Genomic DNA, 14966 nt, shown 5'->3' on the forward strand with positions numbered 1-14966 from the left:
GGCAGTGGTGGAAAGCAGCTACAACTGGCAAAGGAGATGCATCAGAACTTAGGGATTCTGTAGCCTCAGCTTCATCAAGATCTGCCTTGTTCCCATACCAAATTCCAGGATCCTGTTCCTTCTCAGTCAAGGACTCACTTTTGTATTTAATTCAGCCCTTGGCAGAGGGAGACTCGGGGGTTGGTTTTCAGAAATCTTTGCCATGTGGCTACAGGAGATGAGGGTTTATTTCAGGACAGACATAGAAGCTTTCAGGTTTTTTATGTGGAGTATGACCTGAGAATTTGAAGGCTTGAGCTCATCCTTTTCTTTTCCTACTACTCAGCGAAGTTAGGAACAATCAGCCAATCTTATTATATTCCGTAGTTTGACTAAAAGCAAATACTTGGCCACCCAGAACCTTGCCTCCAGTAGATATTTTATTAGAAGTATCCAGTGGCCATGACTTGCATATCTCTTACCATATCATAATGTGGACTACCAGTGCCCTCTTTACCACTGAAAATAGAGGCATTGGTGCCTTCAAAACTAATCAGATTAGAAAACCAACTCCAAAAACTCATTCTTATGATTCTGTTTCTCTATAACCACTTCCACTACCAAAATTTCTATCAGTCAAAATCTTTTTTTTTTTTTTTTTTTGAGATGGAATCTCACTTTGTCACCTAGGCTGGTATGCAGTGGCACGATGCCCACTCACTGCAACCTCCACCTCCCGGATTCAAACTATTCTCATGCCTCAGCCTCCCAAGTAGTTAGGATTACAGGCGCGTGCCACCACTGCCGGCTAATTTTTGTATTTTTAGTAGAGACGGGGTTTCACCATGTTGGCCAAGCTGGTCTCGAACTCCTGACTTCAAGTGATCCACCTGCCTCGGCCTCCCAAAGTGCTGGAATTACAGGTGTGAGCCACCATGCCTGGCCTCTATCAGTCAAAATCTTAATCAGAACAGAAGGAAATATGTATTAAGAGATTTACTGTAAACAATCATTTATGCAATTGTGGGGACAGGCAAGGCAAGTCTGAAATCCACAGGGCAGGCTATCAGATGGAGCTGACTGAAATTCTAAGGCACAAGAAGCTATCAGTAAAATATCAATATCAATAAAATAACTTCACAGTAACACCTAGATTGTAACTAGAGGACTATAGCCCCTGAATAACTGGAGACTATATCCTGGCCAATTTGATGCATCAAAAATATAATAAATCACATGTATGAGAGAATGAGGCTAAAAAAGGAAAATAACATCTCAGTATTTAAAAAAAAAAAGATAGTTTTGACCTCATGCACCCTCTGAAAGATTTTTGTTTTCCAGACAGGGTCTCACTTTGTCACCCAGGCTGGAGCACAGTAGCATGACCACAGCTCACTACAGCCTTAATCTACTGGTCTCAAACGATCCTCCCACTTCAGCCTCCAGAGTAGCTGGACTACAGATGCACACCACCATACCCAGCTAAATTTTTAATTTTTCTGTACAAATGGAGTTTCTTTATTCCCAGGCTGGTCTTGAACTTCCAGGCTCAAGCAATCCTGCTGCCTCAACTTCCCAAAGTGTTGGGATTACAGGGATGAGCCACAGTGCCCAGTCCCCCTGAAAGGTGGCGAAGGCTTCCAGGAGTAGCTGGGCTACACTTGGAAAAATGCTGGATTACATGAAAGTAAGTATCCAACAAAAAATAATGCTACTTGGAGGTACATTATTTACAGTGGAATTGCCTAATACCCCGTGCCCTATTTAACATATGTGAATTAAATTATATGACTAAAATAATGTAAATAACAAAAATTAAAATAGTGGTCATTCCACTCGGAGACCTTTTTGAAATGGGGAATATAAATGTGCTTTTCCTTCTAGAACTCTCAGTTCCTAGGGGAGGTTCTCTCAAAATGTGAACATTTTCTCCATGGAGTGCAATCCTAGTGTTTAAAGCTATAGTTTATATTTTCAAACTGCTCAGCCCTAAAAGCCACATAAGTACTTCATTTGTGCTCAGTCCAAGAAGTAATGAATCTATTCCAATAATGGAAGCATAACTGCCCAACAGATTCTTCTTGCCCACTGCCCAAATAAAGCCAATTTATTAAGACAAGAGAATTGCAATAGAGAGTTTAGGCCAGGTGCGGTGGCTCACACCTGTAATCCCTGCACTTTGGAAGGTCAAGGTGGGCGGATCACCTGAGATCAGGAGTTTGAGAGCAGCCTGGCCAGCATGGTGAAACGCGATCTCTACTAAAAATACAAAATTTAGCCAGGCATAGTGGCAGGCACCTGTAATTCCAGCTACTCAGGAGGATGAGGTAGGAGAATCGCTTGAACCTTTGTTATCCCAGCTATCGTCTTTGTTTCAAAGTTAAATGATAAGCTAAATTCCTCCTGTAGTTAGCTTGGCCTACACCCAGGAATGGACAAGGGCAGCTTGGAGGTTAAAGGCAAGAAGGAGTCAGTTAGGTCAGATTTCTTTCACTGTCATAATTTTTCTATGTCAGATTTTTTTTTACTGTCATAATTTTTGCAAAAGGCAGTTTCAGAAGGAAAACTAACATGGTGAGAGGTCGTCTAAAATGATCGCCATGATGGCGAATTTCTAGGGAACTTTTCAAGGATAATATTGATTGATACATCCAACTTTTTCTTAGGCTTTTCTTAGGCTTAAAGCCTAATCCTTGGATCTACTGTTAAAAACTTTAGACAAATTAAACAGAGTTTAATTGAGCAAAGAATGATTCATGAATCAGACAGCCCACCTTCTAAAACCAGAAATAGATTCAGAGCAACTCTGGCACTACTGTCTGGTCAGCGAAGATTTATAGACAGAAAAAAGAATGACACACAGAAAATGCAAGTGAGGTACAGAAAGAGCTGGATTGGTTACAGCTCAGTGTTTGTCTTGCTTAAATAGTTGGCCACCTGTGAATGATTGAAGTATGGCTGCTGTCTTGAGAGTTGGCTTCTTGCTGTTGCTACAAGAGTAGGTTATAGTCTGTTTACACATCCATTTACACATCCAGTTTGCTATGTACAGATAAACCTTTAGGCCAAACTTAAAATATGTAAGGAGGTAGCTTTAGGCTAAACTTTATCTATTTGTTTGTTTATTTATTTAAAGAGAAACTCGCTCTGTTGCCCAGGCTTGAGTGCAGTGGCGCCATCTCAGCTCACTGCAAGCTCCACCTCGAGGGTTCAAACGACTCTCCTGCCTCAGCCTCCCAAGTAGCTGGGATTACAGGCATACGCCACCACACCTGGTTAATTTTTGTATTTTTAGTAGAGACTGGGTTTCACCATGTTGGCCAGGCTGGTCTTGAACTCCTGACCTCAGGTGATCTGCCTGCCTTGGCCTCCCAAAGTGCTGGGACTTAATCTAGTCTTATTGGAACCACTGTCATAGTATCTGATACCTGAACCTACTATATCAAGTCTTCAAAGTAGTAGTGAGAGCTAGAGGTGAGAATTTTCATCCCAGGGCAAACGATGTTGTCATTACACACTTGCTGAATTGAATGGAGGGTCTCACAGGGGCAAGTATGAAGCTTGAAGGAGTGGGTACACAGGTGAAGAGAAACCTCTGAAGAGAAAGCCCAGGCTCTCCTCTTCCCAACTCATTTATATACTGGTTATATGTAAATCAGCAGTCACAAGCCAGAGAACCACAGGCCAGATGCCCTTTACAAAGGTCTCATAAAATGTTCTCCAGAAACTTTGAATTGGCTGGGCAGTGTTTCCCACCGGCAATCCCAGCACTTTGAGAGGCTGAGGTGGGAAGATTGCTTGAGCCCAGGAGTTTGGACCAGCCTGGGCAACACAGTGAGACCCCATCTCTACAAAAACTAAATTTTAAAAATTAGCCAGGCCAAGTGTTATACACTTGTAGTCCCCACTACTCAGGAGGCTGGGGTGAGAGGATTGCTTGAGCCTGGGAGATAGAGGGTGCAGTTGAAAAATTGCCATTGCAAAATTATGACAGTAAGAGAAATCTGACATAGTTGACTCCATCTTGCTTCTAACCTCCAAGCTATCCTTGCTTATTCTTGGGTGCACACCAAGCTAACTTTGGGAGAAATTTGTAGTTTAAATGATAGTAACCCTTCCCAAAACTAAACTGCCTTTCTAAAACTAAAGAAAGTCCAGCAGGTTAGAAGGATGACAGGGGCCCGAATTCTGCTAAAATGTAGGCTTAAACAATTACCAGCCATTATTCTGGAGGTCACAAGACTTGCAACTTCTCCAATTCACTATTTTAGAACCTAAGATTGGCCTTTTGGGACATCTCTTTAGACTTTTGCATTTCTGAGAACTAGATGACTCCACCCAGACCCTCAACTCTTAGTTCAACTGGTCCTGTAGCCCCTATCCAGAAGGAGACTCAGTGCACAAGGACCATTGTCCACAGCCCTATGATTGCTTCTCCAACCAATCAGCAGCACCCATTCCCTTAGCCCACTGTGCACCAAACTATCCCTGAAAGACCCTAGCCTCTGAATTGTCTCCCTATGTGGTGTAATAACTCCATCTCCCTATGTGGTGTGGCCAGCCTTATGTCAATTAAACTCTTTCCTTACTACAATGTCATGGTCACAGTGAATTGATTTTGTCTGTGCAGCCCACAGGAAGAACCTGTTAGGTGATTACACAGTAAGCCATGATCATGTCACCGCACACCAGCCTGGGCAACAGAGCAACACCCTGTTTCAATAAATAAATGGCCAGGCTCAGTGGTTCATGCCTATAATCCCAGCACCTTGGGAAGCCAAGGCGGGTGGATCACTTGAGGTCAGGAGTTTGAGACCAGACTGGCCAACATGGTGAAACCCCATCTCTACTAAAAATACAAAAATTAGCCAGGCGTGGTGGTGGGTGCCTGTAATGCCAGCTACTTGGGAGGCTGAGGCAGGAGAATCACTTGAACCCGGAAGGCAGAGGCTGCAGTGAGCTGAGATCACACCACTGCACTCCAGCTTGGGCGACAGAGGGAGACTTCGTCTCAAAAAAGTAAATAAATACATTTTAAAAATTTGAATTGATTGCCCACATATTAAAATATTGACACTAAAATTAAAATGCCTATATTATTCTAAAATCAGGTGTTGGAGAGGGAAAAAAATTACTTCCCTCCACCCTTCTCGGTTCTCGTATATCTCTTTTGGCTGGGCTATAAATTAAATTGACATAAAGCAGATTAACAGGAGAAAAAACATACTGAATTACATATATATGTACAAGAGTCCCACAAAATATGGAACTTGAAAAGGGGCTGGGTGATTGAAGCTTTCATAGCACTCTGAGCTACTGAAGGGAATACGGGCTTGGAGCTTTTGGGGTGTGGTAAAGACAAGTTATGAGAGGGTGAGGGGAGGAAATGCATGGTAGATAAAAGCTGTCTTGTTTTGGGGGGTTTTGTTTGTTTGTTTGTTTTTGTTTTTGAGATGGAGTCTCGCTCTGTCGCCCAGGCTGGAGTTCAGTGGCACGATCTCGGCTCACTGCAACCTCTGCCTTCTGGGTTCAAGCAATTCTCCCACCTCAGCCTCCCAAGTAACTGGGACTATAGGCGTGCACCACCACACCTGGCTAATTTTTGTACTTTTAGTAGAGACAGGGTTTCACTGCGTTGGCCAGGCTAGTCTTGAACTCCTGACATCAGGTGATCTGCCTGCCTCAGCCTCCCAAAATGCTGGGATTACAAGCATGAGCAACCACACCCGGCCGAAAGCTATCTTGTTATGCAGATGAAGTCTCTCAGGTAATAAAAGTAATCTGAAGTAGCCCTCTTCCTGATACAGATACTTTTACTAATGTAGATTTCCTTTATAGATCTAAATTTCTTTTATAAAATGAGTTTTTCAGAGCTTCCTGATACAGATACTTTTACTAATGTAGATTTCGTTTATAGATCTAAATTTCTTTTACAAAACAAGAGCTTTTCAGAGCTACTCCTGTGTCTGCAGTTCCTTAGAATAACCAGCTTGAAATATGCCAAAGAAGTATATTTTGAGGTGTCATAGTCTGGTCTCCTATAGTCATGTTTTGGGGTGGTGGGTCCTGAGCCCCAACACAGGCAACCCTGAGCTCACATGTCTGCGGAACGTAACCTCTTCAGTGTGTCCCCTCTCCATCTCTTCCACGGTCTTTTGTCATCACCCTGGCATTGACATATCTCTTATATCAAGCAGTGGCTCACACCTGTAATCCCAGCACTTTGGGAGGCCGAGGTGGGTGGATCACCTGAGGTCAGGGGTTCAAGACCTGCCTGGCCAACACAATGAAACCCAATCTCTACTAAAAATAGAAAAATCAGCCAGATGTGGTGCACCTGTAACCCCAGCTACTAAGGAGGCTGAGGCAAGAGAATTGCTTGAACCCGGGAAGCAGAGGTTGCAGTGAGCTGAGATCACAGCACTGCACTTCAACCTGGGTGACAGAGTGAGACTCTGTCTCAAAAAAAAAAAAAAAAGTAGAAGAAGAAAATGACATGTACTTTGTACCTAAGTACTTATCAAAATGTGTCTTAACCCCAGCTTACTTTCTGCTTTTCATCACCTGTCCAGCCTCTTTCAGTAGGCATTTGAATTTAACTGTTGATAAACTTCAGTTAGTGCCAGTTAATCAGAACCTCTTCCCCTGGGACTTCTAATACCCCAACACTACAAAGCTTTAGATTTTCAGTATTCATAAGGAAAGGTGTGATACCTTTCCTCACTCATCACCAGGGTCACAGCCAACAGCCCTATAACAAAAGACAGGTTAACAAGAGAAAAGAACGACAAATTTATTTAATCAAAGTTTAACACGACATAGGCGCCTTCAGAAATGAAGACCTCAAGCCCCAAGGAAAACTGTCTATTTTTATGCTTCACTTCGATGAAGAATGGACAGGTATGTAGAACTTTTGTATGTAGGACAAAAGGCTATAGCCTAATGGTAATAGACTGAGGGCAGACACCCAGCAAGGCCTGTCCATTCAGATTCTTCTTGGCCTCTCTGTGTAGCATTCTTTCCTCCCAGGTAAGGCAGGACTGTTACAGGAAAGGGGTCCAGATCCAGACCCCAAGAGAGGGTTCCTGGATCTCACGCAAGAAATAATTCAGGATGAGTCCGTAAAGTGAAAGCAAGTTATTAGGAAAGTAAAGGAATAAAAGAATGGCAACTCCATAGACACAGCAACCCTGAGAGCTTCTGGTTGCCCATTTTTATAGTTATTTCTTGATGATATGCTAAACAAGGAGTGGATTATTCATGCCTCCCCTTTTCAGACCATATAGGGTAACTTCCTGATGTTGCCACGTCATTTGTAAATTGTCACAGTGCTGGTGGGAGTGTAGCAGTGAGAATGACCAGAGCTCACTATTGTTGCCATCCTGGTTTTGGTGTGTTTTAGCCGGCTTCTTTACTGCAACCTGTTTTATCAGCAAGGTCTTCACGACCTTGTGCTGACCTTCTGTCTCATCCTGTGACTTAGAATGCCTAACCATCTGCGAATGCAGTCCATAAATAAGTCTCAGCCTCATTTTACCTAGCCCCTATTCAAGATGGAGTTGCTCTGGTTCAAATGCCTCTCACAGAATCCCTCTGGAATAATGGTGTTCAAGGAAGAAAGGCAAAGAAATAGAGAGTGAATGTTCTAGGTTTTATGGCTTGCTTTGGGGCAGAGAGGTTCTAGTGTCTATGACCCACCTTGGAAAAGAGGAATTGCTTCCGGGGAGAAAGACAGGCAGAGTGGGGAGACAGGAGAATTGGGGAAAGTCAGAAAGACCTTGCTTCTGGCTGAGCATGGTGGCTCACGCCTGTAATCCCAGCACTTTGGGAGGCCGAGGCAGGCTGATCCCCTGAGGTTGAGAGTTCAAGACCAGCCTGGCCAACATGGAGAAACCCTCTCTCTACTAAAAACACAAAAATTAGCCAGGTGTGGTGGCAGGCCCCTGTAATCCCAGCTACTCAGAAGACTGAGGCAGGAGAATCACCTGAACCCAGGAGGCAGAGGTTGCAGTGAGCTGAGATCGCACTACTGCACTCTAGTGTGGGCGACGAGAGCAAAACTCCATCTCAAAAAAAAGAAAAAAAGAAAGTCCTTGCTTCTGAGGCCTTCCAATATCCTTTAGTTCAATGTACTCAAAATGCCAGAGCTGGGCACAGTGGCTCACGCCTGTAATCCCAACACTTTGGGAGGCCAAGATGGAAGGATCACTTGAGACCAGGAGTTCCAGACTAGCCTGGGACTAGTGAGACCCCATCTCTACAAAAATTTAAAAATTAGCTGGGCATGGTGGCACATGCCTATAGTACCAGCTACTCGGACGTCTGGGATGGGAGGATCCCTTGGGCCCAAGAGTTCAAGGCTGCAGTCAGCCATGATTGCACCACCACATTCCAGCCTGGGCAACAGATCGAGACCCTATCTCTAAAAAGGAAAGAGGGCCAGGCGAGGTCGCTTATGCCTATAATCCCAGCACTTTGCAGCCTTTTGGGAGGCTGAGGTGGGTGGATCACTTGAGGTCAGGAGTTCGAGACCAGCCTGGCCAACATGGTGAAATCCCATCTCTACTAAAAATACAAAAATTAGCCGGGCGTGGTGGAGAGCGCCTGTAATCCCAGTTACTTGGGAGGTTAAGGCATGAGAATTGCTTGAACCTGGGAGACAGAGGTTGCAATGAGCCAGGAGCATGCCACTGCACTCCAGCCTGGGCAATAGAGTGAGACTCAGTCAAAAAAAAAAAAGAAAGAGAGAGCGAGAAAGAGAGAGAAAGAGAAAGAGATAAAGAAAGAGAGAGAGTGAGTTGTATGTGTGGGAGAGAAGAGAGAGAGAAAGAAGAAAGAAAGAAAGAAAGAAAGAAAGAAAGAAAGAAAGAGAAAGAAAGAAAGAAAAGAAAAGAAAAGACAAGACAAGACAAGACAAGACAAGACATTACTGAGCATGCTGGCCAGGCGCAGTGGCTCATGTCTGTAAGCCCAGCACCTTGGGAGGCCGAAGAGGGTGGATCACCTGAGGTCAGGAGTTTGAGATCAGCCTGGCCAACATGGTGAAACCCTGTCTCTACTAGAAATACAAAAATTATCCGGGCGTGGTGGTGGGCACCTGTAATCCCAGTTCTTTGGGAGGTTGAGGCAGAGAATCTCTTGAACCCAGGAGGCAGAGGTGACAGTGAGCCGAGATCATGCCATTTCACTTCAGCTGGGACAACAGAGCGAGACTCTGTCTCAAAACAATAACAAAAAAAAACCATTACTCAGCATGCCCTTAGTTTGGGGTATTGTGTTCTGAGCCCCAGTAGCCGATTCCCATGAAGAAGTAAGTTTTTCCTTTTCTTCCCTTCCTTCCTTTCTTTTCTTTTCTTCTTTCTTTCCTTCTTTCCTTCTTTCTTTTAAGGAAAGATTAGAGAAGGAATTTGAGGGCCAAGTACCCTGTGTTGCCAGGATAATACTAGGACCAAAAACTCCACCATAGACTTTGACACCTCTGGGAAGTGAAGAAAGGTGATGAAGGAGAATAAAATGGAAAGATGATAAAAATGTTGTTAAAAGTTTCCACTAAAAAAAAATACTCACTCAGGGAGAGGCTTCTTCCTCAGGAAGTTTTAGCTACATTATCCCCAATAATATCCACCCAGAATATTTCTCTGATTTTAGAATTATTATTATTATTATAACCATGAAAACCTTTAACAGGCTTTTTAAATTTGGCTTTATATTAGAATTTTCTGGATGATAGCAACATTTTATCTAGATGCTGATATAATATCTAGCCTTCTAACCCTACCTGAGTGGGTAAGGCTCTCACCTCTTTAGAGAGAGTATTGCAACCACATCTACACACACACGTGCACACATACACATAGGCATATACATAATGTCCTGATGATTTGGTGACATCGAGCATGATTTATAAATCTCTAATGGTATAATCACACACCACCAAGAGACATTCGTGATTAGAAAAGTCATAGAGATTGACTTTTCTGTCTTTGGTCCTTAAAGTATTAACAGTTCAGGGAAATTAAAAATCTTTAAATCTTTTATTTATTTATTTATTTTAGACAAGGTCTCGCCCCAACGCCCAGGCTGGAGTGCAGTGGTGCGATCACGGCTCATGGTAGCCTCAACCTCCCAGGCCCAAGCAATCCTCCCATATCAGCCTCCCAAGTAGCTGGAACTACAGGCACGTGCCACCATGCCTGGCTAATTTTTTAAAAATTTCTGTAAAGACAGAGTTTCACTATGTTGCCCACACTGATCTCAAACTCCTGAACTCAAGCAATACTCCCAAAGTGCTGGGATTACAAGCATGAGCCACCATGCCTGGCCTAAAAAACTTAAAAATTAGATTAAAAAAAAATGCAGCTGTGAATTAACTATTTAGACAGGCTGCCCAAACTAGAAACTTATCAGTTTCTTAAATGTTATTAAGAGGCATACCCTCCCTTTACTAAAGCAGGATAAAAATAAGTAGATTGATAAAGAGAACAAATTTTTCCCAGAATTAGTCTTGAACTCTTTTATTCTACAAGTTCACAAGCTAAAAGTCTGTTCAAATCAAGAGTTGTCTTTAATTAATGGACTGCTGTCACCACCCTGTAATATAAAGTGCTAAAGTTTATTTCTGCACTTTGAGCAGAGAGCAACTAGCTGATGGCAACAATTAAAAAGAAAATAATTTGCTGACTAATTACTAGCTTCAATGTACCCTGGCCTCTGTTAAAAATAAAATCTCTTCAACTACGGTGATGGCTGTTATAACACATTTCTATTATTCATAATGCCTCAACCATTACTCTTTTTTTTTTTTTCTGAGAAGGAGTCTTGCTCTGTCCCCCAGGCTGGAGTACAGTGGCTCGATCTCAGCTCACTGCAACCTCTGCCTCCCGGGTTGAAGCAATTCTGCCTCAGCCTCCCAAGTAGCTGGGATTACAGGCACATGCCATCATGCCTGGCTAATTTTTGTATTTTTAGTAGAGACAGGGTTTCACTATGTTGGCCAGGCTGGTCTTGAACTCCTGACCTCATGATCCACCTCCCAAAGTGCTGGGATTACAGGTGTGAGCCACCACGCCCAGCCACCATTACTCTTATTTATCCCCTCCTGGTGTCTTCTTCCTAGAGTTCTGAAGGAAAAACACTCCCCATCAAACCAGAGTTTGAAACAGGTAATGGTGTCAAGGACCCTAATTTCCTAGCATGATTCCTATGCTTCACTTATTTCCACTATTCTCATTGTTATTTTAACAAAAACTTTTTTGTTTTACTTATATTTAAATCTATCAGATATTGTTTTCACTAGAAGACTGATAACATTTGGGGCAAGATCTCAATATAAATGCAATGCATGAGTAAATAATCCTATGAAAAGAATTCTCATTGGTTCTCAAAATGGGGTCCCTGGAACTCATGAGGGGCACAGACACACTCTCAAAGGCCTGTAAGCCACCTGTGAAAAATTTTTGTTTTGGTTTTCATTAATAGGATGACCTACAATTAGCACATGCCTCATGAGTAACCATTTAGAGTTGTATATTGCCAAATTTGCACTTACAACATGGCTGACACCTATTCTTTAAATCCAATATTTCTTTTTTAAAAAAAGATTTTTACAGCCTGGCCAACATGGTAAAACCCTGTCTATAATAAAAATACAAAAAAATTAGCCAGGCGTGGTGGCGCGTGCCTGTAATCTCAGGTGCTCAGGAGGCTGAGGCAGGAGAATCGCCTGAACCTGGGAGGTGGAGGTTGCAGTGAGCCGAGATTGCACCGCTGCACTCCATCCTGGGCAAAAGTGTGAAACTCCATCTCAAAAAAAAAAAAAAAAAAAAAAGATTTTTAGAGACAGGGTCTCACTCTGTTGAGTGAGTGGTGTGATCATAACTCAATGCAGCCTTGAACCCCTGGGCTTAAGTGATCCTCCCATCTCTGCCTCCCAAAGCACTGAGATTAATTACATGGATGAGCCACTGTGCCTAGCCTAATATTTATTAAGTTAGAGTTTATAAACAACAACTCTGGGATCTGAGAATTCTCTTGTTTGAGCATCCTAGGAGAATGGTGATATGGTTCTGAATCTGATGAACTTGAAGCTAGAGGAAGTGTTTTTTGAAACCAGGAAAACCTAGCTTATGAGATTATTATAAAAGACCTTAAAAAGCAGGTGATTCACTTACCTACATGTGTCGAATGAATCAAGGAAAATATCTCTTTTCTTACTACGGACTGAAGTCTCAGCCTCTTAAATTTTCCTGTTGATCTGCCTTTTTGTGATGATAGATGTCAACTTGACTGGATTAAAGAATACCTAGAGAACTGATAAAGCATTACATCTGAATGTATCTGTGAGGATGTTCTTAGATGAGCAGTTGTATACCAATTCATGGGCTATAGCCAGTGGTTTGGCTGGATGGTCAGGGACATGAAAGGAACATGATTAGAGAACTGGTGACAAAGCAATTTGGGAAGGAGTTACTGGCTAGACCTCTCTGAGTGGGCAAAAGACATGAAGATATTTGTGTCCCATGTGAATGCTCACCAAAGGGTCACTTCAGCACAGGAAAACTTTGGTAATCAAGTGGCTAGAATGACCTGTTCTGTGGATACCAATTGACTTCTTACCCTAGTCACCCCTGTCAATGGCCAATGGGCTCACAGACAAAGTGGCCATGGTGGGAGGGATGAACAATATGGATTGGGCTCAGCATCATGGACTTTCACCCACCAAGATGGGCCTGGCTACAGCCACTGCTGAGTGTCCAATATGCCAGCAGCAGAGACCAGCACTGAGCCCCTGATATGGCATCATTCCCCAGAGTAGTCAACCAGTTACCTGGGACACTTCCATCATGGAAGGGGCAGCATTTTATCTTTACTGGAATAGATGCTCTGGATATGGATGTGCCTTCTCTGCACACAGTGCTTCTGCCAAAACTACCTTCCATGTACTTACAGAATGCATTATCAGGCTGGGCGCAGTGGCTCACACCTATAATCCCAGCACTTCGGGAGGCCGAGGTGGGCAGATCACTTGAGGTTAAGGGTTTGAGACCAGCCTGGCAAACATGATGAAACCCCATCTCTACTAAAAATACAAAAATTAGCCAAGAGTGGTGGTGTGCACCTGTAATCCCAGCTACTCGGGAGGCTGAGGCAGAAGAATCGCTTGAACCCAGGTGGCAGAGGTTGCAGTAAGCCAAGATTGCTCTACTGCACTCCAGTCTGGGTGACAAGAGTGAAACTCCATCTCAAAAACAAAAACAAAAATACAGAATGCCTTATCCACTATCATAGTATTCCACACAGCAGTGCTTCTGACCAAGGAACTCACTCCACAGCCAAAGAAGTGCATCAGCGGTCTCTTGTTCCTGGAATTCACTGGTCTTACCATCTTCCCTAATATCCTGAGGCATATGGCTTGACAGAATGATGGAATGGCCTTTCAAAGTCAGTTACGGTGCCAGCTAGGTGACAATACTTTGAAAGTCTGGGGCAAGGTTCTCCAGAAGGCTGTATGTGCTCTGAATCAGCATTCAATATATGGTACTATTAATCCCATTGCCAGGATTTATGAGTCCAGGAATCAAGGGGGATATGGGAATGGCGCCAGTCACCATCACCCCTAGTGACCAACTAGCAAAATCCTTGCTTCCTGTTTGTGCAACTTTGTGCTCTGCTGGCCTAGAGATCTCAGTTCCAGAGGGATGAATGTTGCTACCAAGATTCACAACAATGACTTCATTGAACTGAAAGTTAAGACTGCTACCCAGCCACTTTGGCTTCCTCATGCTTCTGAGTCAATAGGCTAAGAAGGGAGTTACAGTGTTGACTGGGATGACTGATTCAGACTACTAAGGGGAAATTGGACTATTATTCCACAATGGTGGTAAGGAAGCATGTGTCTGGAATATAGGAGATCCCTTAGGGCATCTACTAGTATTACCTTACCCTGTGATTAAGGTCAATGGGAAATTACAACAACCCAATCCAGGCAGGATTATGACTGGCCGAGACCCTTCAGAAATAAAGGTTTGGGTCACCCTGCCAGGTAAGGAACCACAACCAAGTGAGGTGCTTGCTGAAGGCAAAAGGAATACAGAATGTGTACTGGAAGACGGTGGTTATAAATACCAGCTATAACCACATGACCAGTTACAGAACTGAGGACTATGATTGTCATGATTATTTCCTCACTATTTTGTTAAAAATATTTTTATAGGCATTGTGGCTTATACCTGTAATCCCAGCACTTTGGGAGGCCGAGGCAAGAGGATGGCTTGAGCCCAGGAGTTCAAGACTAACCTGGGCAACATAGTGAGACTTTATCTCTACAAATGATTTAAAAATTAGCTGGGTGTGGTGGTGCATGTGTGTAGTCCCAACTACTCAGGAGGCTGAGGTGGGAGGACTGATTGAGCCCAGGAGATCGAGGCTGCAGTGAGCTGTGATTTTGCCACTGCACTCTAGCCTGGGCAACAAAGTGAGATCCTATCTCAAAATAAAAAATAAATAACTTTAAAAAAAGAATATGTTTTTGTGTATATACACATATTAAGCAAATGACCTGTTTTTATTCCTCTCTTATTCTTTTATCATATAACATAAAGTACATTGACTTTGTGTCAGTATTTAAGTATTGCTAATTTTACTTCATAGTATTTAAGTTATAGGATATCAGGAAAAGAGTAAACATCACCCAGGGACTTTATTTCCTTTTCTAGGGAAGAGATACACGCACTTTTGTTTGTACACAAGATAGTTTTATCATGTTAATCAGAATTATTACCTTGTTATTGTCTTTACTTGGAAATTAAGTATGTTTTAAGGAGATACATGTGGGTGCCAAGCTGACAAGGGGTGAACTTTTTTGTTTTTTAATTTTTGAGACGGAGTCTCGCTCTGTCGCCCAGCCTGGAGTACAATGGTGCAATCTAGGCTCACTGCAATCTCTGCCTCCAAGGTTCAAGCAATTCTCCTGCCTCAGCCTTCTGAGT

At 43.0% G+C, this 14966-nt stretch overlaps 1 protein-coding gene across 11 annotated transcripts in view; it reads right to left on the reverse strand.

The window, feature by feature from the left end:
• GPAT3 (glycerol-3-phosphate acyltransferase 3) overlaps positions 1–14966 on the reverse strand; it is a 118709-nt gene that overhangs the window by 75596 nt on the left and 28147 nt on the right. For 7 of the 11 annotated variants that reach the window (XM_063808807.1, XM_063808806.1, XM_063808819.1 and 4 more), the window contains one exon: positions 12150–12288. The exons of 2 other annotated variants lie outside the window; for them this stretch is intronic. The gene's annotated coding sequence lies outside the window, so the exon portion shown is untranslated. The remainder of the gene's footprint in view (positions 1–12149; positions 12289–14966) is intronic. 2 more of the 11 variants (XM_063808815.1, XM_063808809.1) reach the window with 1 other exon arrangement.

The sequence above is a fragment of the Pan troglodytes genome, chromosome 3 (assembly GCF_028858775.2).
Source record: "Pan troglodytes isolate AG18354 chromosome 3, NHGRI_mPanTro3-v2.0_pri, whole genome shotgun sequence".
NCBI lineage: Eukaryota > Metazoa > Chordata > Mammalia > Primates > Hominidae > Pan > Pan troglodytes.